At 38.6% G+C, this 25,819-nt stretch overlaps 1 protein-coding gene across 1 annotated transcript in view; it reads left to right on the top strand.

The window, feature by feature from the left end:
• Positions 1–25,819, top strand: part of map2 (microtubule-associated protein 2) — a 123,895-nt gene that overhangs the window by 40,769 nt on the left and 57,307 nt on the right. The window contains exon 3 of the mRNA XM_079882009.1: positions 6,974–7,063. The gene's annotated coding sequence lies outside the window, so the exon portion shown is untranslated. The remainder of the gene's footprint in view (positions 1–6,973; positions 7,064–25,819) is intronic.

Genomic DNA, 25,819 nt, shown 5'->3' with positions numbered 1-25,819 from the left:
TCTCTTGCCTGTTGTCATTTGTAAATATAGTAAAAATACAGGTTTTGAGATTGATTAAAGGGGTGTCATAATGCTCCTTTTTTACAAGATGTAAAATAAGTCTCTGATGTCCCCAGAGTGTGAATGTGAAGTTTTAGCTCAAAAAACCCCACAAATTTTTTTTTACAACATGTTAAAATTGTCTCTTTTCGAGGGTGAGCAGAAATGTGTCGTTCGTTTTGTGTGTAAATGCGTTTAAATGCAAATGAGCTGGTGCTCCCGGCACAGAGGGCGATTACCTTATGCAGACGAGCACTAAAATATCAGAAACTGTTCTGCCTTTTATGTTTAAACTGGAGTCGGACAATGATGGACAGACTCAAGAAGAAGTGACAACATGTAGAATGCAACAGGACGTTTCTGAAAGGTTAGTTGATGAATTTATGTTGCTGATGTGGAGTTAACTATCTTCAAGTCTTTGGGTAGCATATTGCATTTGTGTTACGTACTTTATTGCCTGCAAGACGCAACAGCTTGAGCAGACTCAAAAAACACAAATGTGCTGCACTACAGCAACTCTTCCTCTTCTCAACATGGACTGCGTATATATTCCCGGGGGCGGGGTTTATGTAAATTTTAGGGTTAGTGAAATCACCAACCCGGGAGGAATGTCATGTAGTCCCTACCAGCCGTTTGTTGTAGTCCTTAAAAAATGATTTCTTTAAAAGCAAATATCTTCCTTTGCTTTGAACTTTGCAGATGTTGTTTATGCTCAAACAGTAACATTACACACTAACTATAGTTAGAAGAGTGAAATCATAATCAACCACCCCTTTAACTGTTTTTGTTGAGTATTTTCACTTCAGCACAGATATTAGACCTCCAGTCATTCCCAGCTGGATATGAGTCCTGTGAAGAAAGTGTTTTTTTAATGGAAATGTTTGTGCATCATTGTTTGCAGTTTTACTTTTCTTAAAGGAACATTTCAAATGAAGGTTCTCTTATTCAAAAATTCTCTAATCATTTATTCACCCTCTTGTTGTTCCAAACTTGTGTCAATTTCTTTCTTCCATGGAACACAAAAGGTTAAATTTATAATTTTGTTCTATGAAAGATTGAAATCCAGGTTTGGAACGAAATGAGGGTGAGTAAACGATGACAGAATTTTCATTTCTGGGTGAACTTTCCCTTTAAACATGCTCATTACGTAAAGAAAATATTAAAAGAGATTCTGTTCTGAAAGATGCCAAATGTTAACTGATGGGTTCATGTTTTTTATGTTGCTGTGACATGACATATGTCAGTTGTGATGTATTTAAACTCTTCTCAGTGCGGTATGGAAGCATGTGAAGAGACAGAATTGTTTACTTGGCAGGCACACAGACTCTTTCATTGGGAGGCACTGCAGCAGGGAAAGCAATGATGTAATGCCCAAAAGGGGGAATTGGTCACCCCCTTCTTCTCTGTCTGGCAGGGGCAGGAAAGACAGACAGTCAGACAGACAGTCAGACAGACAGACAGACAGACAGACAGACAGACAGACAGACAGACAGACAGACAGACAGGGCACGGTTCTCAACCTGCTGAGAGAGAGAGAGAGAGAGAGAGAGAGAGAGAGAGAGAGATGCTCTCCGTCTGATACTACAGTCACAGCTTCCGCTCATGTCAGGAACTCCATGAACTCCATATATGATGTCATACCAGGTCCTGCAATGTGATCATGCTTTGTTATTTAGTGCATTCCATGAAATTAGAGTGTGAAAGTTTTCAGAGCATTCCCACACTTATATTCCATACAGGGATATTAAACCTAAGCTGCTTGTCTTTAATTTTGAGAAGTTGTGACTGGACAGGATTACTTTTTATTTTCTTCTGTAGAAAGTAAAAACGTATATATATATATATAAATGAAGACTTCAGATTCAAAAGCCTCTAAGTCCGTCTAACGATTTTCTTTAATATTAACATTTTTACCAGGCTCCTATGTATAGGTTTCTACCTAAGTACCGACATTTCTGAATGGGCTGAGGCTGGGATTTAGTGAGAGAAAATCTGTTTTCACTCTCCCTATTCTCCAAATCTGAGCATAATTGATCCAAACTCATCAGTTTTGACAATATTACAGCATTTTGCCTTTTAAACCTATACAGATTATGCAGCATAACAGAAAAGTCAAGATTTGTTGTCAAATTTGTTGTTAATTCCATAAATTTGTTACAAAAGCAGTGCTTTAATGACTAAAGTGGGGCTGCTTTAAAAAAAGATGAATTTAGAAACAACTTCTCTGAAAATTTTCTCTCAAACCTCTCTGAAAGTTTCTAATCTCTAATCTCTAATTCTCGTCTCTAATCACATCTGAACGGCAAAGCATAAATTAAAAATAAATCCTGGTAAACTGTACTTTGTCTGTCCATTTAAAGCAGGTTTAAACAGTCTTTAGTGGGAAATCTGCCTCTTAAAACAACAATCCCACATTCTCTTGATTTATTAACAACTCTACACAGAAATGCTTGTTTTTAATCCCTTGCTTGTTAGCAAATAATTATTCTTTAATAGAAAAAAACTGTCTCCAGCTTTATTACAAAGCCATCATCTGCTATAACAGAGACAACCATCTTAACAATCTCATAAATTAGATATTAGGAAAGCCCATAGCTCAGATAATATTACTATATAATGAAAGATAAATCCAAAGTCCATCAACTGATCTTGTCATTTTTATTAGTATCTTTACAAGAGAGTGAAATGTGATGACTGACTCTGGGAAAAATAATAGACTGTTTAATATTGGCTTAATGATATCTTTATTATCACAGGACAAAATTTGAGATATCCGGCACTGAGGTCTTTTAAGGCAAGTTTAAGAATACAAACTCATCCTTATCATGAATAACCAAGCCATAGTCCTAAAGTAATTAGTTCCCTATTTTCAAGGGTGTCTCTACCAGTGTGGCTCCATAAAAACAAAATCTGTTTTAATTTTAGTCATCTAATGTTTTTTTGGCGGGATGGCTCACACAAAATGTCCACACTACCTGAAAGATTTCACTAAAAATAGGTGTCCCTAGGAACCACACTCGTCTCTGTGGCTGCCCTAGGCTTTTTGCACATTAAAGTTTGCTGATAGTGGGTTGGATGACTTATCTCTAGAGGGAAGAGGTATTTAAAGTCAACATGTAATCAAAATTGACTTATTTATTTTCTTGATGCACACATTCCTGGTCTACTTGTGCATGTTTTTCTGGATAAAAAAAAAAGTGTAATCCTTTGTATTACTTGCTCTGTCTTCTAAACAACTTTGCTTTTCAGATTGTCATAAATCCCTCTTTCTTTTTAACCCCTACCCTCCAACTTCATAGACATTAGGCAGGTTAATTAATAACCAATTAGTCAGATTTTTTTTGTCTATGAGACACCATATTGAATTTAATGCAAATGAGGCCTTTTTTACAAGGCTATTCACTGTATAAAGACCCCCCCCCCCCCACTATTTTAGAAATATGTTGGAATACAGAATAAAAATATCCTTTGAATTATAAAATATAATGTATGTTTTCCCAAGGCAGAGGCAGATGTTCCTCTCAGTCTCACAGTCAGGAAAATGAAAGGCAGATGAGCACTATAGATCTGGAAGTTTTTTACCTCAAAGTTGTTGAACTCTTCAGAGACTCTTCTCTCTGCTATCAAGCCATTTTAGTTCTAAAATATTGTGGTTTCATGGAAATGCACATTCTGGAGTGCATAAAGCCCGTCTGTTGGCCGTGTAGTGTTCATAGACCACAGTGCTGGGGGTGAGATAGCAGTTCAGCAGAAGCATATTTATGCCATCTGCCATTCTTCCTGCTTTAAACATGCAGATCTGCTCTGAACATTCAGGCGTACAGCAGCTCTGCTGTCATGTGTCTATTTTTCACTCTGGCTTCTGCCTTTTTCAGGTTTTTGAATAATGTGCTTGATTTGGAGTTTCTCCAAGTTAACGCAGTTCTTTTTTTCCCCTCTCTTTCTCTTTTTGAGTTGTGTAGTCAGTGAGTTTATTTGAGGGAGGCACAGGGCTAATTTAGACACTGCTCGCTCTGAAAATCACATAATGACATCCTGAAAAGAAAGCGAGATGGCCACACCAGAGCCTGCGGTTAACACAGATCTTTTCCAGACAGCACTGGGCCCATCCTCCCCCCTCTCGCTGTCCTTCCCTGCCTGTACTGCCTAGTATTCAGGGTCCAAAATGTACACTCACTAAGTGCCAATATGATTTGGCTTTGGCGAGTACATAAAACTGGCCGGTAATTTTAGCAAGGAACTGCAGCGTAATAAATTCAATGCAAATCATCTTAATCAGTTTAAAAACAAACAAACATTTTTAACCATCCTATAGTCGTGTGATGTAAGGTACAATATACATTGAGAATACAGTATATATTTAATTAAATTATTTCATTTTTTGTCCTAATTGATCCGGCTTTTTGCTTTGTTAAATTTATCTTGTTTTAGGGATATTTGTCTGGAAAACATGACAAAAATAGTGATTTAAAAGTGATTTATTATATAGTTTTGTAATTTATACATATATGATTTTTAAATATAGATCAAATAATGCACATTTTAGTTACCAATGCCATTAGTGTGGAATAGAGTACTTTTTTATAACTTTGTTATTATGTAGGCCTACTTGTGTGTTTTCAGTGTGTATGCATGACAGTTGTTTGCTTCTGTGTGTTGGTGTGTGTTAAGGACGCATTAAATCCCATCTGCTGCAGCAGGACAGTATGTCAGTTTGCTGCTTCTGGGACTCGTGTGGGGCTCTCTGTGCCTGCGAGGGTGGTATTATTCTGTCTTGTTGTAGTTCTCAGTGTGAACATGCCACAAAGGGCCCTCATGTTCATGCAGTGTGAGTCACTGTGTGGACCGCTTGCATATTATCTGGTGGCAGAGAGGAAAACGCTACATTTTCACCTCAGATTCCCTGAAGCGCAAGTAGGGAGTCAGAGCTCCGCTGCTCATTTCTGCTCAAGATACATACTGTAGATAGATTTAGACCTGCTATTTGTATTACTTTGCAAAGTTATTGAACATTTTTAGATGCATTTCCCAGCAATGATATTATTTTTATCCCTGAAAAGCCATTCTTTTATTTTAAATTCTCCTTTTGTGGTCCATAAAAAAAAGAAGGGCATATGACATTAGAACATCACCAGGGTGAGTAAATGAAGACTCAATTTATGTTTAGGGTGAACTATCCCTTTAATACTTTCCCTTTAAAACTAGTCTGCCAGAATGTCTGCTATTCTGATATTGATTGCACACCATGTTAACACTGCAGTACTGTTTTATAGGGGATAACAGATAGAGGATAAACACACCAGTAAACCATTAAATATGTCCATCTTTTCTTTTCAGATTTTTCTAGGATAGTTATTACTGGCACTCTTTATAACTCTATCACTCACACCAACAGTCCCAAAAGCTGAAGGGAATATAGAGTTGTTCAGGTTTATCTGGAACCAAAGCTGCAGTCATGAGTACATTATTCTCCATAATAAAGACTTGTTGAAGCGGCTATGAATGGAGTTGAGCAGAGGTGACTATTGTGTCAGAGCTGCTGTCATACACTGATAACTAGAGCTCTTTATTTAGTTCAGGCCTGTGGAGATGTTCTCTTGTGCCTCCATCAGAGACTTGTTTGCCCACGAATGGCTGACAGAATGATGCAGTGAAAATCTATGTCAGGCTTTCTTTATGTCCATGGAGTGTGTGAAGGAGATAAATGGTCTGTCTCAAAACATATTGAGGTGCCTTGCTGTTTACAGTCTATAAAGGCAACTTACTTCTAAGGCATCTTAAATATAAATGTGACTGATTTGGATAGCTCGACATAGGCTTCAACTTGCTGTGTCATCAAACAGCACTCCTTACAATTGATTTCAATAGAATTTGGTGTTAGCATGTGCTAAGTTAATGACGTTATAAAATACAAATATTGGGTAAAATATATTTTTTATTTAGATTAAACTTATTTCTTGTAATATTTAATTTACTTTTTACTTACAATAGATATAGTAAATCTCAATGAGAAAAGATACAGATATGCCTGAAGCTTTCCAAAACCCTGGTTCTAAAAGATTAGTACACATAGTGTACGAACATGAGAAATGTTTGAACTTATTTTGTCTTTCTTTCCGCTTATTGTTCTGCATTGAGGGTTTGTCTTCTCTGTGAAGTGGCGTTCAAAAGTTTGGGGTCAGAAAGTTATTTTTTAAATGGATGCAGCAATATGAAAATTTTGCCCAGTACGATACCCGATAAACGATAATTGTTTATATTTGAAAGCTGATAACCCATATATTGGCTGATAAATCCAAATTTTTCATACTTTTTGAGAGCCGGATTACAAAAAACTTTATTAAATTGATCCAAAATGACAGTAAATACACTCCGATACTTCAAAAGATGTCAAATAAATTATCTTCTTTTGAAATTTATATTAATCAAACAATCCAGAAAATGTTTTTTCAACATTAATAAGAATAAGAAATGTTTCTTGAGTATCAGATCAGCATATTAGAATGATTTCTAAAGGGTCATGTGACACTGAAGACTGAAGTAATGGCAGCTGAAAATTTAAAGCATAATAAGCCTTCATGTCGGTAGCCTAACGTACTGCCTGTGTTTGCAAAGTGAGAAAATTAAGGGTTTTGCAGTCTATAGGTGTGCCATTCAGCACTAAATGTGTGTGCTGTAGTGAAGCTCTGTCTCTTTGGTGTGTCCAGGTGTGTGTGTGTGTCGTAGACAATTGTACGCTGATTGCCTATTGCTTTAATGTGATCTCATTAAAGAACTAATGAGCTCATTCTGTGTGTTAGCAACACATACTCCCATGTGTTCTTCCTCCCAAATTTATACAGATATTTTCTTTATCAGTAACAGCCTTAAAACATTCACTTAATATATGTATATGTTTTGCAGCTAACTGTGTTTCCTCATGATCTGTTTGCAGGTGTTTATCACACTGAGAGACTCTTCCAGGCCCTGAAGCCTCCTCCTAAGTACGCCACCAATCATCACTGGAGTACCACCACCTAGACAGGTACCAGCCAATCCCTGCAGCACATCTCTCTCACGACCAACACAGCAGACCTTATTACGACTCCGCACGCATTGCAGTGACATGTCTTATGCAGCACCTCTGATCTTTTATACATATATAAAAAAACTTTCATACATATAAAAATGTCTTTCTTCTGCTGAACACAAAGGAAGATATTTTGAAGAAAGGGGGAAAAAAAGAATCATACAGATTTGAAACAACTTGAGGGTGAGTAAATGATGAAAGAATTTTCATTTTAAAGTGACCTATTCCTTTAAGCCAAGTTAGTCCACTCGACGGCCATTTTGGCAACAGTCCCGGGCAGCTATTTTCTATGCAGTATAAATATATATTCTATGCAATATATAAAATTATAAAAGAGAACTCCTTCCCTTTTAGGCATTGTGGGTCAATTTTACATTTTTGATTGCTTGTGATTTCAGACACACTAATTATTTTCTTACTTAATGTACGTATATAGCAGTTGGACCCTGTCCAAAATGCCGGCCTCAGTAACAAAATTCCACATTTTGGTGACATGATCCCACATAGGTGATAGTAGTCTGTGGTGAAGTTTGCTCCAGTGTGGCCTAAAGGGGGTGTTTGTGAGGACACTTCTGAATAATACAGTGGCAAATGGGATATCCTACAGTCTTTTGGATCTCACAAACATGTTTTAGGGAAGGTCACAAGACCACAAGTCTATTTCAGATGGGCTATTTGGGACAGTGCCCTAGTCTCAGAGTCAGGGTGCATTTTATCAGTCCGCTGGGAAACAGAGTCATGTTTACAAGTTCCCATGCTGATACAGTCTTATATCTGATTTCATATGTGATTGATAGATTTACATGTTGGCCAGACAGCTTTATCCTGTCCAGTCTGAAGTCTAATTCACACTGCGCTAAGAAAATGATATTTTTGTTTGTTGGGTCAGTGTGAAGCAGCCTTAAAGGAATATTATGGGTTTAGTACAAGATAAATTGATAGTCCTTATTGCATAAGGTCGAGTAGAACAAAAATGTATATTGTCCCTCTTTTTCTTAAAAAAAAGAGCAACATTCTGGGTTACACTAAAGCACTTACAATGGAAGTGAATTGGGACAATTCGTAAATGTTAATGTTTCAGTGTTATTTTACTATTATTTATGTACTATTATAGTATTTATCAATATTTTGAGCTTTTATTTTAGTTTGTTTTAGTAATTTTGTTACGTGCTTTTAGATATAAATATTTTTTTTTGAAATATTTCTATTTAGCTTTAAATTATTTTCAAATTATTTTGAAGTTTTTCATCTAATATTCAAATATCTTTATTTTATTTCATCTCTATTTCAATTGTAAATTGTAATAGTTTTAGTTAACAATAACAGTATAGCCACAAGATGTAAAGAATATGCATGTAATTGACTTTTTCCTGATAAAATCATATCCAGTTTCTTCATTGCCATGACCACATAACCTTTAAACTTTAAAACAACTGTAGAAATGACAATAACAACTTTACAGCTCAAGTATTACACACATTTCAACTGAAGCAGTGCTTGTATAAAAATAACAAGCTTCACATTTCTGTATTTAAATCCTCCAAAAATGTACCTCATTCACTTACAACGAGTTGAAATTATTTTTTTGCAGTAATCAACATTGTATCAAGAATGCTGTTGATTGTATTGAACCTGAAATATTCCTTTAAGTGAGCTTCTGCAGTGTAGAGTAGACTATGCTTATCGAATGTCTGGCTATTCAAAACTGCCCAAGATCCACATCCAAGAACCTTGTAGCCCTGAATTGTAATACAGTGGTATAATAGTTACAGTTGCAGATAGAGGTGGAGGGAATGTTTCCAGTACACAGGATCTGTGAGTGGGTTGAGCGGGAGGCAGAGAGCCCTTCAAGCTGCTGATGAGCGTGACGCACACCCGCAAAATACCAAAACAAAAGACAGTTAATAAGCAGTGCTTTGCTTTTCTCTCTGCTTCTGTTTTCATACGAAGCTGCAGCAGAAGGGCTTTTCATTAGCCTTCCTCTCTTTGCTATTGAATGCACATCGGGCCCTCTGAGAGCCGGAAAAACTCTAAGGCTCTTCCAATCTAATGAATGTTTACATGTTCATGTTGATAGGTAGGAAGTGGCTTGGCGGGTCGATGTTCCCATGTGCGGACGCCCACACAGAGACGTGTGAAAGAGATTTTTCTTTTTTTTTTTTTACTGGAACACGTGCAGCTGTTGGTTTTATAGATATTTGCACATACGTGTCTGAGTGTTTACGTGTTAATAAACGTGCATGCTCATTTACAAAATGCATGTGACCAATCTTCGGCAATAAAAAAAGATTAGCAAGAGGCTAATCTTGTAATTTTTTGGATTAACCCAACAGTTTCTTTTTATGAGTCAACACTGAGTCACTCATTAAATGATATTCAAGCGATTGTATTGCACTTTGTGAATGAAAATTTGAAACTAATTTGGCATCTATACACAACACAATTTAATAACTCTTTCTCCCTTTCTCCATTTTCGCTAGCGTATAACCCTCACCGCCGCACTAGCATCCATATTAAGCCTGTAGGAAGTGCAGAGCAGTGAATGGTGTCACGACCACACTTATGCAAGCTTGTTTTTAACAGGTTTCACAGCAGATGTGTAATCTAGCCTGAAGGCTTTAATTGCATGTGTAAGATGCTGCAGCAGTATCATTCGTATCGCAGATTCCAATAGTCCCACTGTGAATTTTTAAACTACTCGAGCTCCCGCAGCAAACAATAATAATTTAAAAATTAGAGGAAAGCCAGAGGGAAAACAAAATAATGAGACGTAGATAGACACTTGTCATTCTCTTGTGATGAGTCTTATGCAAGTTAACAAGATGAGTGATGTTACTGTTGCTTGTCAAAAAATCCCAAAGGAATGTGCAGAATTTCTAATGGAAATATCTAAAGTCGGAATATTATATAATATTAAATATCCCCTAAACATCTTCTAAGAATCTGATAATTCTGGACAAATATAATCTATGATCACCGCACACTTTTTGAGTGAAATGTGGAAGCTAAAAGTTTACTTGAGAACTTTTTGATCTTAATGCATCTCAGTGGTCTTTTTGAACTTGACTATTTGCTATTATTTATGCAACCTACAGTATTATCATTAACCAGCATTAAATTAGTGTGTTACTTATTGGCTAGATTTTTGGAAAGGGTTACAACAGTACTATAAAACAATGCCAAAAATCTCACCTGCACAGCCTAGATGATGCTAGCTAACATGAAAAGATGTTTAAGAGGTGGAGTTTGTATATATATATATAAAAAAAGAAATTCTTTAGAATAACATGCACAATGAAATGTGTGTTTGATTGAAAACTTTGATTGATTATGTTGACTGGGATTGTTCATTCTGGATTCTGATCATAGTTAATTTTATTTATTTATGTATTTTTAGTTTAGCCTCAGTTAACACTACCGTTTAAAAGTTTGGGATCAGTAAGGTTTTTTATTTTTTTTAAAGAATTAATACGTTTTTCAGCAAGGATGCATTAAATTGATCAAAAGTGACAGTATAGATATTTATAATGTTACAAACGTTTTCTATTTAAAATAAATGCTGTTCTTTTGAACTTTCCATTTATCAAATAATCCTGAGAGAAAATATAATGGTTTCCACAAAAATTATTAAGCAGCACAACTGTTTTCAACATTGATAATAATAAGAAATGTTTCTTGAGCCCTAAAGCAGCATATTAGAATGACTTCTGGAGGATCATGTGACACTGAAGACTGGAGTAATGATGCTGAAAATTCAGCTTTGCCATCACAGGAATAAATAACATTTTAATTAATTTGAAATAATATTTCACAATAATATTATTTTTACTGTAAAAAATCCAGCCCCAAATTTTTTTTAATGATGCTGCATTTCTTGTAATATTTAATTTCATTTTTACTTTTATTTATTTATTTGTTTGTTTGTTTAATTAGGGCAACTTACAAGAGATGTAGCAAGTCTCAATCAGAAAATATATAGACCATATGCCCGAATCTTTCAAAAACCCTGGTCCTAAAAGACTGACAAACCCTCTCAACATAGTGTACGAACATGAGAAATGTTTGACAGGATACTGAATGCCCAGCTTGGTAGCTTGAATTTCTCACAGATACTGAGACAGTCTTAAATGAATAATTCAAGAGGAAATGGTACTTCAGCTGTGTTTCAATAGAAGATGATGTCCACTCCTCTTTGGCTGACAGGCTGACTCTTTATCTAAATCAAAGCTACAGGTTTATGCTAACCTCTTTCTGTAGCAAGTAAAAACGGCCCATAAAACACCTGCATCTGTGTCCTCGTTTTGCAGCACTGTACAGTAACAAAGACAGTTCTCAGTCCACATCTAACATAGTCCAGTTGCAGTTCTATCTTCCTTCTGGCATGTGTGTATGCGTGAGCCGAGAGCTCTGCAATGGGGCTGCAGTGGAGTGAGCCAGGTCTCCGTACGGAGAGAGGAAGAGTGGGGGAAGGAATGAAGGATAGTACCTATTTAACCTGCAGTTAACAACAACTGCCAGCATACTCTTATGTATATTACTTTCAGTGTGTAGAAGTTCTCCAGTGCTTGTCTTGGCAAGCTGAGTGTTTTTAAACACGTGAGCTGGAATTTGGCAAAAAACTCATGCATAATTAGCGATGCATGTAATCTGACTGACAGTTTGACTTTTTGAATTGGTGATATGCACTTTCCGGAAAAAAGTGTGACACTTAAGGTATAACAGTACTGCACTGGAACAAAACCCTCCAATGGTACCTTCCTTGTGTGCCTTATCTACTACTAAATGGTACATACTTGTACCTTAAAGGGTCACTTCCCTCAAAAATGAAAATTTTATAATAATTTATTTACTATCATGTCGTTCCGAACATGTATGACTTTGTTTCCTCTGCAAAACCTTTTTTCTTTCTTCCAAAGAACCTTTCAGTGAACAGTTATTAAAATAATTTTAAAGATTTTTTCTTAGTGTGAAGAACATAATGAATAATCTGAAGAAACTTTTTGTATTATAAAGTATCTTTTGTGCAATGAAAAGGTTCCGTGGATGTTATAGGTTCTTCATGGAACCATAGATAAAACCTTTATTTTTAAGAGTGTAGGAATTGGTGAATGTATTACATGCATTTCCATATGGATTTTATCTCCATTTGAATTCTACTGAGTTTTTGCTTGTGTATTTGTTATGTGCTTGAAGTGCTTTGAAATGATGTACAAAAGGGTTTAAACAAGGGTTTAAGTGAGGATTTCTACTGTCATGTGGGTTTGGAATTAATGTTCATCCAGACGCAATTTCCTTTTTCGTTTATTCAAATACTGTTTACTGTCAGCACATGCCACATTCCAAGGATTAATCCCAGCCGCCGTGGTGTGCCTATTCAAATTTGGGTTTATTTTGAGTTATTTTGAACTTTCAGAATAGAAAAGTTGAAGTCTTTGAATGTCAATGCAAATGTTCTTCTTCTTCTTGGGCAATTTAATGCCATACCCAGTGGGGAGTTCTGACAGCATGATCAAAATCCCAACCAAAACAGTTTGGGGCTTTGACTTCACAGCTTCACAGACACCCCTAAAGGTTGCAGGGTTTGGATAGGGTGCACATATCACACTATCTGCTCAGGGACGTGCGAGTGCCAGGGGCTTCGATGTCTGCCAACTGGCTCTAGTTCACCCAGGGAGAGTTTGAGATTTTTTTCCTGCTTCCCTTTCTGGGAAAAAGAAGGTCAGAGCTGTCACTTCCATCTGGGTTGAAAGAAATGGCTCGTCTGACTGCCATCCTCTCTCAGCCAATTAGAGCGTGCTCCTAAGCGCCACACTTCGTCCACCAATTACAGCTGGGAATGCATGGGGGGCATTGGGTTTAGTTTTGGCATAGCACCAGCTACAGGCAGATTATCATCTACAAGTTTGTCTTCTCTTTATTTACTCTGACAACTACATCAGCGGGTGCAGGGACAGACACAGACCTTTTGAGGGGCATGTGTTGAAACTGAAAAAGGGCACCTCCCTCCCCCTTTTTTTTTTTTAATATTACGATTATTTAGCAAGCCTATACATAAAAGGAAGAAATGGTCAGATCTTCATGACAAATTCAATAACACAAAATAATAGTATCAAAAGCTTTTTTTGTGTGAAATTTATTCACTTTTAATAACAACCATAATTATAATATAGATATACAGGGTTTCAGGGCTTCTTTAGCCCTAACACTAGAAGTCCCAGAGAGCAGCCATTTGGCTTTTCTACCTATAAAACCCGCAGGACAGCCGATGGGCTGGAAGGCTTTAGGCTAATATCCTTAATCACCTGTGAACGGTTGCTTTTGTTATGTAAATAATGTGGGGCCATGCTGAGCCACTTCAAGGAAACTTGTGTTTCACTTTGCCATCTTAGGGAGAAATCAACACACATGTTTTTTTTCCTTTGTTGCTGAGATTTATTGATAAAAACAGTACAAAATAAAATAGAAACCAACCATTTGTACACATATTTACAAATATTATTAAAAAGTGAGTGAGTACATTCCAGCAATCACTCACAATCCTGGCACTGCCATGGTATCTCCCGTCTGCATTTACCACATGTGTATCTGTAGCAGTGAACACATCGCACAGTGGCATGATTGTTCTTGCATTGGTGTTTGACTTGACACATGGCTCTTTTTCCAGGGCTAGGTGTGGAGGGTTGTGTCCGAAGCAATTGTTCTTTTCTTGCCTTCTTCGCACACATATGAGAGTTAGCCAACTCTCTTGCAAGCTCCACCAGGAAGTCCACCCGTCTTTCCTGCCTTCCGGTGCATGCTTGATACAGCACATGTGCATTCAGTGCTGCCATGTCAATCATGTTATAGAACACGGCAACTGGCCAGCGCCGTGTCCCTGTGCGGACAGTGTACTCCCGCACCATCTGGTCCATCACATCCACGCCGCACTTTGTGGTGTTGTAAAGGGTGACAGTGTTTGGCTTCCTTTTGGTGGTATTATCAGTCTGAATCACGCTGTGCATGCTGCTAAGAATGTAGACGGCCTTCTTCCGTTTGGGCGCATATGCCGTCAGCGTAGCAGCAGTGGTTGAAAACACCTAATAAATAAGATAAATTGTTATTTTCATAGCACTTTTACACACAATGACACACTTGGCGGTGTTGATTCTAAAAATTAGAAACACAAACATAGAACCACAAAAGACCTGCAACATACCTGAGTGGTGAATTCATTGCGATCTGTGTGTATAGCGGATTGAGGGATTTCCCGGCGAATCTTGTTGACTGTGCCGAGGATGGTGGTTTTCCGGCTAAGAAGTTTATGCGCAAGTGACAGCGATGTGAAGAAATTGTCCGTGGTAACATTTCTGCCCTTGTCTAGGAATGGTTCCATCAGCCTCATCACTACATTTTCAGACAGTCTCTCTCCACTGGGACGACTAGGGTCCTTGCCAAGATATGGGAGGACATTACAAATGTACTTGGATTTTAGGTCGCAAGCCACCCAAAACTTGATCCCAAACTTGTCAGGTTTAGTTGCAATATACTGCAGGAAACAGCAGCGAGTCTTTGATGGGAAAAGCTATTCATCAACGTTGATATGTAGACCAGGGTTGTAGGACGTGATGCAATTGGTGACAAATGATCCCCACACACTGGAAATTGCAGCAAACTTATCAGTCTTTGCTCGATCCCTCCGGGTGGACCTGTCATCAAAGCGTAGGTGTCGCATGATGTCTTGGAAGCGGTTTCGCGGCATTGTTCCAATGATATGTGGGTTTCCCAGGTTTGCTGACCAGCAGTCACGTAGTGATGGAACCTTGGTAAGCCCCCGCAAGATGACAATTGCAATAAATGCCATTAGTTCAGGGAGGGCCATGAACCAATGAACATGCTCCGTTTCCTGTGCATGTTGAATAGTCCATTCTTGAATGCTATGAAGCATGTCAAGAGTGATGAAACACAGGAAGCTCTGAAGGCGACTCGAGATACTTTTCCTGGCCTTAGCCGTTGGCTCTCCATCTGCAGCGTACGCTTTGATTGGGGTGAAAGGGAGACGCATCCCCACCTGTTCTTCACGCCACACTGTGCCATCTTTCTCTGTCTCTGTCAGGTCAGTCCCCAAACGGGCTCTCTTTTTTGGTTGAGGAGCAGTCTCCTCATCTGCAGTGTGAACAAATTCAAATTGTGAGCAATGGAAAAGTCAAATGATATCACAAATGCATGCATAGATACTAATAATAATTCCAGTATCTCCTTCTCTGTATCGAAATAATGTCTGAAATATCTTCCTAAATAAAAAGATACAACTAAAGCAAAGAAACAACTAATAATGTTTTGCACTTCAGATGGCAGTGAATGTCTGCTAAGTAGTACAAACAAAAAAGTGGACAATACAAAAAAGGCAGAGTAAATATTTATGTCACTCCACTCTGCTTTTTTGGTGTTTTCCACTTACTGGTTTGAAATGAAATAGGAAATAATATGAAATGAAACTTAACCTGAAGACAGATCAGACAGCTCTGAGTCTGAATCCGGCTGTAGTTCTATGTCTTCTCCATCTGAGTCACAAGGGTTTACTTCACTCAGGATAATTTCCAAGGCCTGCCGAGTGGTGAGTCTTCTCTGCATTTTCTTTTCTTGGAGAGGAGGTTCGTACACCACAGAATTCTTGAGGGCACTGAAGTAGTAGGCTATGTGCAGTGAGATTTTATCCACCTCAGCACAAAAGGAATTACCTCTCATTTGAGAGCAAGCTGCATGCAATTAGATGTGCTAATTCATACCTGTTTACACCTGGGCAAGACCTTACATGCCAATGTGAGACATGGTCAATCAAGTTCTCTGCTTTTAACAGCCCTCCCTCCCCCACACATACAAACAAGCCACCAGCAACCATTCACACACACCCCCCAACCCCCCTGCAGATTGCTCAGGTAATGACCACATTTACACATGAATTGATGCTAATGATAGCCAAAAGACTAGCCAGTTAGCATCCACTTGGCTAAAGGAGGGTTACAAATCTCTGGGACTTCTAGTGCTAAAGGGCTAAAACCCTAAAGCCCTAAAAAAAAACATTTTTTACTACATTTATACATGTGAAGACGAGCGGAGAGTATAGAATACTATAGATTAAAAAAGTAGCTAGATAGCGAATACATGCATATTAACAGCCTTGAATTAACCATAATTTAATATTATTACCATAACATGATTAAATGTTAATACATTAAGTGTATCAGCAATCATAAATCCAAGAGAAATATATGTGACGAGGATCACTCAGTTGCTTTGTGTAAGTTCCAGTACGAAACAACGCGGGGGCGCACCGGTGCTTATGATTTTCCGATGGTAAAAACAAATTATAGGCTATGTTGTTGTATTACTTATCAATATATTGTTTACATTTTACAAAAGTCTAACTCAAATGCAGGTTTTTGACCAGCGAATGAGTGCAAATGTGCATTTTGTCCGACATTAAAACGGCGCCGGCGGCATCACATTACATTTTCATCAACAGGTTATGAACTAGTTTGTTGTAGCTATGTGGGCGCTCAGTTTTTCCTGTTGTAAAATACATTTGGCCAAAATCTCATTTTATAAAAGATGAAATGCTACTCTATGCACAGGTTATTTAAGTGTAGGCTATGTATTGGTTATGACTAGATGGCAAATGCTAAACCTCTCTCTCAGGTCCCATGTCTCAGTCAGACATCAAATAAATAAAATATGAGCCTTTATAGACATAGTGTTTAGTACTTATTCAAACAACAAGATTTGCAACACTTCGTTCAGCTGCTGTCTGCTGTGCGGCTGCTGCGGAACTTCAGTTCATTCAGTCACGATAGAGGGGGCGGAGTTATCAGTTTTACTGACAGTTTGAGGATCGAACAAGATTTACACAAGCTCTTTTTTTAAGAACTTTCATTGTCTAAATATTTGTAAAACAGTGTCTTTTTGCTCAATTTCTGAAATTTGCCCAAGAGTCAAATTTGATCCCATAGATTCTTGTCAGTTTGTTTAATTTGCACAAAATATCTAAAAAGCAGTTGTTGACTGGTCTAGGTTCATACTGAAAAGCAAGAAGTGCTTTTAAAGAAAGTGGATGTTAAAACTGTGGATGTGGATGTGTTTTTGATATCCTGTCAGTTCTTTTTGTTCTTATTTTAGAAGGAACATTTGGTTTGGGGGTCATCTGAGGACAGGGTAACAGCTTGCCCTGTTCTTGACTTAATCTCTATGCTGGGGACCAGGAGGCAGGTTGGCTTCCTGTGGTGCTGATTTCCCAGAATGCACCACAGAGCCCGCACTGAGGGATGTGTGATGATCAACCCAGTTTCTGCAGGAGTTCTCTTTCATGCATTAGCCCGGCAGGCCAAGAATGAGGAGTGTTCTCTGGCCCTTTATGCACTCTGTCCTCTCATGGATGTCCATTTCATCAGCATCCGCCCGTGTGCAGGAAGAGCCCCTGCAGTGCCACAGCAGCTGAGAGTAAATTGGAATAAGCAGAAAGTCATAAACAGATGCTTATGATGTTCTTTTCTCAATCCCAGCTCAGATTTTACGGATAATAGATTTGTGGAGAATAAACAAATGAGACATATGGCTTTGTTTTGATCTGAATTGTGAAATCAGAAAAGATGTATGAGTTTAGTTATGTTAAGATTAGCTTACTTTTTTATTAAAGGTGCAGTATGTAATGTTGACAGCTAGCGGCTGAAATTAGTACTGCAGTCCAAATTCAAAATATTGGACTCAGCGCTTACACGGGTTGCCAGTTTGAGGACACGCCTTACACTGTACGTTGATGAGTTGATTTATCAGTGTTTTAATATGCCTCTGGTCATAGAGCTTTTTAGATGGATGCAGAGGCTTTTTAGGTCAACATGAAATGCACATTTCAAAGTAGAATAACTGGTTGTTGCATTGTTTTTCTGTGAAACACGTTTGTGAACTTAGCATGCTTCCTAGATATCTGCAAAAATAAATGCAAAAATTGTTATGCTTTAGCGCAGTCAAAAAAATTACATATTTGCCAATAAAGTCAGACTAAAGCATGATACATTTAGCTTCTAAAGCTGAAATCAGGCTAGAAACAAAATTATTTGAGGTCGGTCTTGCCAATTTTGTAGGTTAACCCTTAAGTTAGCATCATCCTGGTTCCATCGATAAAAACCCAATAGGATTTTTCCATTGACTTTTGGATTAGATGTGTACATGTTTTGTTGATCATTACAATCTTTACAAATTAACAACTTTTATGAATTTTGAAGCCTAAATTCACCGCAACACAGGCTCATTGGAAAAACGTTCCTGTGGCAACATTTTTGCAAAACGCAAAATACGTACTAATACGTATCACTGCAGTTTCTAAAAGAAATGAACACTATAGGCAGTAAAACAGCAAGCACTTTTAATCGATTTCACACACATTTATGATTACAGGGCAGATAATGGATTAATAAAGACTTATTAAAGGGGTAAAACAACACCCTTTTTACCTCCTCAAAAACAGCTCTGTTCACAGCAACCTGTTTCGGTGCATGTTTCTTTAAATGATAATGAGCAACTGCTCACCCCACCCCTCTCTTCCGTGGGGCGTGTCGACACAAGACAGGTAAAGTGCTGCCTTGGCAGACAGTATACCAATGGCTGAGGGCGGAAATATGCTAATACGGGACAGTCCGTCAGTGGTTGTGGGCGGATCATCAGAAATATGACATCATATTGCTCAGAAAAACCCAAACGACTTGATTATTGAGAGTGTTTAGGCTTTTTGAGGATAAAAAAAAGGAGTGAATGGATTTTTTACATTGAATGGTGGTTATCCACACACTGCAAAGACACATTTATATGCAAACACTATATGAAAGCGAATTTTGCATCCGATGACCCCTTCAAGATTAAAAAATATGTTTTCACGCAGCTTCTTGCACAATTATGTTATGACCTCAAAACACTTTTTTTACCATAGTGCATGATTTGTAAGCGAATGTATTTTGGAGTTTGCATCACTTAACCAGCTCCATATGTTCAGTTTTACATCACTTAACCAGTTTTATCAAGCTTGCTCAGTAGCTCGCGGAGAGCTCGGGTACAAACCCTGTGAAAGACGAGTAACAATAAAAGAGCTCAAAGTTAAAAATCAAGGTGAAATGTCATGGTTTCGATTACGTTTTTACAAAATATATGTCAACCCTGTAGCACTCTATGAGCAATTTGACAATGCTTTTAGCAAAAAGACTAAGACGATTGGCTCTTGAACTTAAAGGCGGGACCACCTTTCTTCCAGCTCAGTTTCTCTGCATTTTTCCTCTGATTTAGTATGTTTCCTACTCTAGCTTTCTATTAAACCTGGCATTGTATAGGCTACTGGGAATATTGTTGGCTCTGTGATGAATTGCTTTTGGAAGTTGCTTTGGATAAAGACATATGCTAAATGCATAAATGTAAATGTTTTGCTGCATTGAACGATTTCACCCTTTAATTTTTATACAAGTGACCCTTTTGCTCCTCTTTACACAGTCTTTGGCTTTTTGTTTGGGGTGAAGTACTCTTGCATCTTTCACTGTGGTAGGTCAGGTTTTTGGGCTGGCCTCATGTCTGGTATACTCCACGGTATCCAGCATATGTCCTTTAGATCAAGATCATCAGAAGCCTGGCACTCAGACCTGGTACTATACCACACCTGCTGTCGCTGCGGTCTATTCCCTCATGCTTAATTAGTGTTATTATCATTTCTGTCCACCAGAGTGTGCTGTTTTTCAGATAAATATTTCACTCTGATGCTGATACTGTAATGTTATCAGTTTATGTCTTGTTTTTTACAGTGAGACTGAGTGCAAAATTGTGTATTTGTAAGTGCGCAAAATTGTGTATTTGTAAGTGCACAAAGTAAGTCCAAATGTGACCTTGATCATGCACAGACTGTGAAGTGAGAGAGAAAGCGAGACAGTGACAATGAGTCAACATGATTTTATGGGAAGTTCTTTCTCTAAATCTGAACATTGCCAAATAAAAAGAGAGTCCTCGTCAGTCCCCAATAAATAACTAGTCTCTGAGCCAGAGGTCTTCAGCTGTGGCGAATGTCCTTGTATATCTCTGCCACTCTGGATAGACTTTCACAGATACAGTGATTTGCAGCGACAAAGTGGCCCAATGTCATTTTCAGTGAGAGTTGGTGATCTGAGACGACATGACCAACATGCGGTTGAGAAAAGTTCAAACTTTATGTAAATGACCAGTGATGTAATGTGGTAGCTACCAATGAAAGTGAAGACAAAGGAAGGCACACGTTAATAATACTGGCACAAAACTATCCATCCATTCATCCATCCGTCCGTCCATCCATCCATCCATCCATCCATCCATCCATCCATCCATCCATCCATCCATCCATCCATCCATCCATCCATCCATCCATCCATCCATCCATCCATCCATCCATCCATCCATCCATCCATCCATCCACAATACTTCTGGAGATTTATTAATCTTGATTAATGTTTATTTCTATATACTGTATACTAATGTATTTTTAACATTTTATATAAATGACCTAATGCATTTAGTAATGCTACTTAAATGAGCTTTATTGTAAATATTATATATTTATTTTTCTTAGTGAAGCTGGCCTGTGCCAAAGTCATCTCCTCAAAGCATGTTGTGGTTGGTTGCCAGGGTGTTGCTGTGTGGTTGCTAAGGTGTTCTAAGTGGTTGCTAATTTGCTTACTGTCTCAGGTCAAAAGAGACCACCCTGCTGTCCTCTATTATTTTAGCCAGCACCATACTTGACAGTTTGAGCTACAGGCACACTTATACATGCTGTGTGTTTTCAAGCATTCAGGAGTCTCTCTCCATAGTTTTCTGTAACTTTTTCAAACTTTGTGAAACAGTTTTCATCTCCACATATTTGAAACTCTTTTGGTGTAGAGTACCAGTGGGAGTGCTGCATTAGATTGCATTTTTTAGTCTAGGTTTAATGCTTTCCCATGATTTCCCAGTTAATCAAGATCTCAGCGGGGTTCCGTCATGACTGCGGCACCACTGATATTCAACAAGCTATCAGACCGTAATCTCAGTGTATCTGGCCTTCAGCAGCCAAGGCTTGCTGTTCGTTGATTAGAAATTCAGCATATATGACATTGATGATATGGCTGAGTGACTTTTTGAGACTGCCCTTGGCCATTGCAGTTGGTTTTACAAGTTAAATTAAGCTTCATATCTTGAGATTTAATGTCTCTAGACTGCAAAGGTGAATGTGATTTTGCCAAGACAGACATGTTCCTGGATCTACATTCCAATCAACCAATCAGTTTGAGGGACACGTTTACAGTTTATGTCAAGTTTAGGCTTACAGCCAGGGTTAGGTGCTTCTACATCAGTGTTATTCACTTATCATTTCCCTCTGATTTTAAGGATATGTTATGGGTAGGGTTAGGTTAAGGGGTGGGGATAGGGTTAGGAGGGAAATTTTTGAACAGGAATGTTTTTCTGTCATGACAACTCTTGGTGAGATTGGCATGGTAATGGTAATGGATATGGCAAAGTAAATGTATTTGGTCTTGGTGGAACTGGCGCTGCTGCAGAGCAAGTACCGAGACTTGCTATTGCAAAAACATTCACAGACATTGCTGTGAGCATGTAAGACATGCTGCTGCTGCACATGTAACATACATGAAATAACCCTCTGTTGCAGATCTATACAGGTGAAGCTGGGGAAGGTGGAGGGTTTGTAATGCAAAAGCAACCAATCATCTGAACTATGTAGATGACGATGTAATCGCTACCAAATTGAGGATCTATCAGCCTGCACCATCTAGAGTTTAATGCCAGAACTTGGTATTTCCAGGGTCAACAAATTTTCTTTTCTGGGTCTGTCTGTGTCTTGGCAAAATCAATTTTTGTGTGTACTGAATACAACACATAATCTCTTTCTTATTCTAACTATCTATCTCTGAAATAAGGTGCTGTGATGTAACTACTATCTCTGTGACAGCCCTGAGCTCTGTAAATAGCCAAAAAGAACAAGGTGGAAGTTCAGAAAACAGCAAAATTCACAGCACCTTTAATAAATACAGAGCATGCACAAACTAGATTCATTTAATTTAAAATAGATTTATTTTATTTTTATTTTTTTTTATTTTTTTTTATCATTTTTTTAATTTTATTTGACATTTTATGTATTATTTTATTTTATATTTTATTAGACATATTTTTGTCATTGCATATAACTTGGGTCCCTCTTTCAATGTATGTCTTTGTTTTTTGTTTTTGTTTTTTTGCTCATTTAGTGGTCCAACAGGCAAATATTGCAATCGTCTGATTTCGTATATACAGCACTCCCCTCTTCTTCAAACCACATCGTTTAAAAGATAATTCATGTCTGTAGCACAAGGTCAAAATGCAATACTTATGGTTTGGTGATTTGTCCAAAGTGATGCTTGCCTTAGCAACATCACTAAATTAAAGTAACATAATACCTCATTTTGGATTACACAGCCGTTTCCTTCCACCAGGAATCACAGGAGTTTGCTGAGGAGTTACTTTGAGCAATCAGGCAGAAACTTTTCCTATAATCAACCAGTTGCAATAATCCTAAAAGCCTTGATGAAGACCCTCAGTAACACAGAGAGAGGGATTGAGATTGGAAGGAAGTGAGAGAGAAGGAGGGCATCCTCCCTCAAAGAGTTACTGTCAGTCAGAGAGAAGGAATGAGTCATCATGGCTGATCAAAGCCTCCATTAGCAGCGCAGACAGACTCTCCTCGTGCTGCTCAACAACCCCACAGAGCAATTAAGATATCATGAACATCTCTGGTGGCCCAAAGTCATCCGAAAATCCACTTCAGGGCAGAACCGAGAAAGAGAGGGAGTGGGGATGTCACGTTTTCGTTTTGTCATTGTCATTGTCATGTTTCTGTGTCTTGTCATGTGATTCCCTGTTTGTCATGTGATCCTGCCATGTGTCTTGTCAGTGGTTAGTTGTCTGATCATTGTTCACAGGTGTCCCTTGTCTTGTCATGAACATGAACATGAACATGAACATGAACATGAACATGAACATGAACATGAACATGAACATGAACATGAACATGAACATGAACATGAACATACAAACAGTGATTACAGGAAACAATACTTGACCAAGACACATGGCAAACATGAGGGCTTAAATACACAGACTAATTACAAGACAAGGGACACCTGTGAACAATGATCAGACAATTAACCAATGACAAGACACATGGCTGGATCACATGACAAACAGGGAATCACATGACAAGACACAGAAACATGACAATGACAAAACCAAAACGTGACAGGACGAGAGAGAGGGCAGAGTTCGGACGCAAGCAGACACTTCAAATTAAGATTTACAAGCTACCACTGCACTCTAAAACTTTAGCTTTAATTGCTGGCACACTGTGTGGCCTCTCTCGCCTTCTCTTTCTCCTTCTTTCTTATTTATGGAGGGTAAATGCCCTTGTTTTGACATACATTGCATCTTCTTTGCCCATGTAACTTACATAGCCGACAGGAGATGGTGACATTTGCTATTACCTACCCAATTCAGTGGAAACACATGTTCTGTCAAGTGTATCATCAAAAAACAGGCTGCTCTTCCGTCCTTTACTCTCATTTTTCATATATGTTGTGACAGATGAGATGTGAAGAAAGTGCACTTCACACTGACATGCTGCTGTCCTTTTTCAAAGAATCTGCTGTCAGATTGTGTGCTTTTCGATGTAGCACAAATTAAATCTGGCATCTACCAATGTTGTCTGGTACCGTTTGCCGCTTAACCATCGCCCATGTAGAAAGAAAGACACTGACGTGTAACATTTGACAACCAGTTTTCATTTGTCGTTCAGGGACAGGTTATTCAGAAATGGTTTAAACATAAAAAATATACCAACATGGAAAAATAAATTAATGTAATGGGCATAGGAGTCTGTAATAGTATGTTTTTTTCATAATCTCATAATTTATTTATTTTTGATTATATTTAACAATATTAATTTATTGTGTTTTATTTAACAAATATGCTATAATATTGATATAATTGTACAGGTGTTAATAATTTCATTAAAAAGTTTGGGATCAGTACGATTTTTTCACTCTTATGCTCACCAAGACAGCATTTATTTAATCAAAAATACAGCAAAAACAGTAATATTGTGAAATTTTATTACAATTTAAAATAACAGTTTTCTGTTTTATTATATTTTAAAATGTAATTTATTTCTGTGATGGTAAAGCTGAATTTACAGCATCCTTACTCAAGTTTTCAGTCACATGATCCTTCAGAAAACATTATGCTGATTTGCTGCTTAAGAAACGTCTCAGGTTACTTGTGTAACCTTTGTTCTCTGAATAGGGAACGAGATGCTGCGTAGCAATGATGCAATGGGAATGCCCTCAGGGCGGTGCCGATTGTCTGAACCCATATAGAATCACGCCAATTCATTGGCCTGAGTGCGCGGGCGCCTCCTCAGCGGCGCTACATCACTCACCCTTTATATAGTGAATGCGCCATCTGCTCCTCAGATTTTCCAACGATGAAGAAGAAGAAGCCCCTAGGTAGCAAGAGGAGTTTGCCAGCGAATGCAGTGTCTCGTTCCCTATTCAGAGAACATGGGTTACGTGAGTAACCCGAGGCATTCTCTTTCATAGGTTCACTCGACACTGCGTAGCGATGACGCAATGGGAATGATATACCACACACGCCAAGCTAAGCGCTGCCAGATCTGGCCCAACAAGGAACTTTCCAATAACTTTTTTTTTTTTTTTTTGCCAGACCAGACTCAACTAGGACCTAGGCGACCAGTTCATACAGAAAGAACCCGGGAACCAGGGGTCGCATCTAAATCCAAGTTATAAAACCTAATAAAAGTGTGCGGAGAGGACCAACCTGCCGCCACACAAAAATCCTCTAAAGGAACTCCCTTGAAAAGAGCCTGGGAGGACGCGATACTCCTAGTAGAGTGAGCTTTAACGCCCAAAGGTGAAGGAAGCTTCCGCACCTCATAAGCCAGGGAAATTGCGTCTCTCACCCAGTGAGAGATCCTGTGCTTAGAGGCGGCGAGCCCTCGGCGGCCAGCCCCAAAGCATAAAAACAACTGAGATGACTTACACCACTGGCCAGAAGTCCACGTATGCCTTTTAAAGCCTGAACAAGGCAAAGCAAATTATGCTTCTCCTCCTCAGCAGAGGAAAAAGGAGGGGGACAGAAAGAGTGAAGCATAACCACTTGAGAGCGGAATGACGTGGACAAAACTTTGGGGACATAACCAGGTATAGGCCGTAGAAACACCTTCACAAGACCTGGGGCAAACTCCATACAAGGCTCACTCACAGAAAGAGCCTGCAGATCCCCCACGCGCTTGAGAGAGGCCAACGCTAACAAAAGTGCCACCTTGAAAGTCAGAATCCGGTCCGGAGCTGTCTCCAAGGATTCAAAGGGAGGCTAATTGCCCCTCCAGAACAACTGATAAATCCCAGGTGGGGACACTAATAGGACGTGCAGGCCTCAAGCGTCTAAACTCCATGCATAAATGAGGAGACCAGATGGTGTCTACCTAAGGGGACCTCGTCTGACTCCCGATAGAAGGCGAAAGCCGCGACATAAACTCTCAAGGTGGTAGCAGCTACTCCAGCCACAAACTTATCCTGCAGGAATTCCAGCACTGAACCGACCGGGCAGCTGACTGTGTCCACTGCATGAACT

The sequence above is a fragment of the Squalius cephalus genome (genome assembly GCF_949319135.1).
Source record: "Squalius cephalus genome assembly, chromosome: 9".
NCBI classification, from domain to species: Eukaryota; Metazoa; Chordata; class Actinopteri; order Cypriniformes; family Leuciscidae; genus Squalius; species Squalius cephalus.
The sequence above is the reverse complement of the archived record's forward strand: the minus strand, read 5'-3'. Positions and strand labels throughout refer to the sequence as shown.